Here is a 3,172-nt window from a genome sequence, read left to right as displayed (position 1 = left end):
GTTGTATTATATAAACTCTAACATAAAATATTCTGTGAAGCTTCGTGTATGACACATTGCAAGATAAATTTAATATATACTTTTTCAGGAAATATATATATATATGTTTTTACAATGTAACAGTTTCACTGTTCAGAAGACAAATTGACTATTTACAAAATGTGCGATGAAGAACGTATATATTGGGGAATAACAATTTTTCTTTGTGTATCTTTGGAAACATTCAGTTTCGACATTATAATGTAGTCCAGTGCCCACTACTATATGTATATGTATATGTATATATATATATATATATATATATATGTATTGTATATAAATAAATCTTATTTACAAATTGTAATTTTTCATCGAACCTAGACATGACGTACCATATGTTAATTATTGTTAATGCGTTGTAAACGAGACACGCGAGAAAACACAGACGAACGACGAATGAAAATTTATTCATCAGGAATGTTTGGTAAACTAATAATATATATAAGTATACATAATTTTCTGCACGAACCAACAAAACGGTAAGAGTTTATGATTCATATATTTAATAATAATGAATTTGATATTATCGTCTGAGAACCCAGTCACCGTAGCTATTACAAATATATTTCCATGAAAATTTCTGCGATAGTTTGTTATAAATGTTTAACACTAACCGTACCGGCTACAAAAATCATTTTATGTACATTGTTACATAAAAATCACAAGCTGAGCTTATATTTAGATAGTTCACAATTTGTATAATAATACGTAATTAAATAAAGAAATTTATTGAGTAATTTCTGATGGAGGCATTTTCACAATTTTAATAATTAAAAAATAAAAAATGTGAAACACCGGTTGTGGTACGGTTAGCGTTAAAGTAATCTTATGATTAAACTCCGAATTTTATACCCATAGCTAGCACACGATGTCTTAAAGACGTCCATTTTACGTCTAGTTTAGGTCTGGAAGTCTTAAGTCCTAAAAAGACCGTAAATACATAAACATATAAAATAATTTAAGACGATAAACAATGTGGTTGTTATATATGTACCCATAATTTAGCAGTATTAGCATTGGTACTATTTGTTCGAGTAATAGTGATTTTGCTTCAATTTCAATTTCAATTCCAATGCCAATTTCAATTCCAATGTTAATTGTGATTTTGAATTGTAATTTTAATTTTTATTATTTTTATTGTGATTTTCATTGCAACTGTTATTTTTATTCCACATTCGTTCTTCTAATAAAGCTGTTTATTAATTTAACTTTAAACTCGTTTTTGTCGAAATCTATATATTTTTACTCTGCCCTTCTTTCAATTTAATTAACATTTATGCATCTTTGACTTCATCTGTGAACCAAAATGCAAAAACTCCTAGGTCAAATTTGTGTATTTTTTTCTGGAGAATCCAAATCTGCAATGAAAAATGGGGGTTCCCATTTAAGTTTTTTATCTTCCCCCACCCCCACCCCAGGGGGTTGCGGTGGGGGGTCGAGTTTGCTATCATTGGATGTCCCCTTTTGATCCGATGCATAGTTCTAGAGATATTTCAATGTCTTCAGATAAAATGACCACCCTGTATACATATATGTATATATGTATAACGCTATAGCGAGGTAAAATGATCGACGTGTCTGTGTATCATTTAATGAAATGATAAACGATATAAAATTGTAGATGTATTTGAGAAAAAGTATATATGTATATAAAACAATTCGATTTCATTCCTCGTACACATTTATATAAAGACGTGTTTCTCGTTTCGAGTGTGATCAAAGAAATGTGTGTTGTCATCCGCGAGAAAAAGCAGAGTTGATTTGAATTGAATCTGCATCTTGCGTAAAGATACTGTCAGTCTCTCTTTGCGTTAAAAGATATCGGCAGTTTCTTTGTGCCCTGAATAAAAAATTACAATGCAGGCGATATATATATGTATATATATTATGTATATATAATATCTTTTTTATCCCGCGTCTATGCGGACTCATTAATTGTTCACTACATTTACGAGAATACATCAGTTTCCTTTTATATTTATTCACAAAATGCTAGGCCATGTTCCGGTATGCATGTTTTGTATTTCTGTACACAGTTTCGTTTCAATTCTCTCTCTCTCTCTCTCTCTCAACGAACGGAAAAAATGTACATGTTCTCTGTATAGTTCGTATTATTATTATTAACAATAATATATATATATATATATATTTATATGTATATGTATATTAGAGATTAAAAAGTCGCTAAAGTAAAAGCAAAACCAATAACAGTAATTAATGTTTAATTTTGAAATTTGTCACTTTACATAGTAATAAACAAACGTCGTAGATCATATTATAATACACAAGTTCTCATAGTAGTTAAAAAATCAGACTTTCTAGGCCTGCAGCCTATGAAACGGAGTACATTATACATATTGTATTTCTGTTGGACTTCAATCTAATCACAGTTTATTCTGATGAATGAGTTATAACGTAAGTTTATCAGCCACGACTTTTTTTTGTGACAGGATTATCAAAAAAGAACGGAGTGTTCTAATACACCTTTTTCCATACATTCCAATCACAATTTTAACCCAGTATGCCACCCTTACCCTGGACCATTCAAACTATTTTTATTCTCTTATATCTTTTTACATGAAATAATATGTATATATATATAATGTATATATATAATCATACATATAATATATATATATGTATACATATATATTAATTAAACTACATTGTCAGTGTAAAGCTCTTTTCTTTTACTATCTTCTCCAACTCTTTTCCTGTTTAAAAGATTACTGTGTGTGTTATGCACCTCCTTCTCGACACTTTTCGAACAAAAGTTTCAGATATATACTTTCACTAGTTCCTCGTAAACATAATGAATGCTTCCCTGACAAAGACAAAGCGATCGTTAAGATCCAAGGTATTGGTGTGTCTGCTTTTCTCACTCTGTATCGTACAGGTATATGATATACCAACAGTTTTAACGTTTCTTACATTAAGTTTTTTTCCATACATTTAGTAGAGACAATGTATAGAGAGGAATCAACTTTCAAATTTTTTACATATAATTCGTAGCGGTAATTAAAACAAATATTCAAAGCATACACATAATTAGCTATACATAATTTAGGGGGGTAACGCATATAAAGTAAGAGAAAATCACTTTAACATCGTTTTTTCCTAAAACTCTATATCG

The sequence above is a fragment of the Lasioglossum baleicum genome, chromosome 19 (genome assembly GCF_051020765.1).
Source record: "Lasioglossum baleicum chromosome 19, iyLasBale1, whole genome shotgun sequence".
NCBI classification, from domain to species: domain Eukaryota; kingdom Metazoa; phylum Arthropoda; class Insecta; order Hymenoptera; family Halictidae; genus Lasioglossum; species Lasioglossum baleicum.
This window is presented reverse-complemented; position numbering follows the sequence as displayed.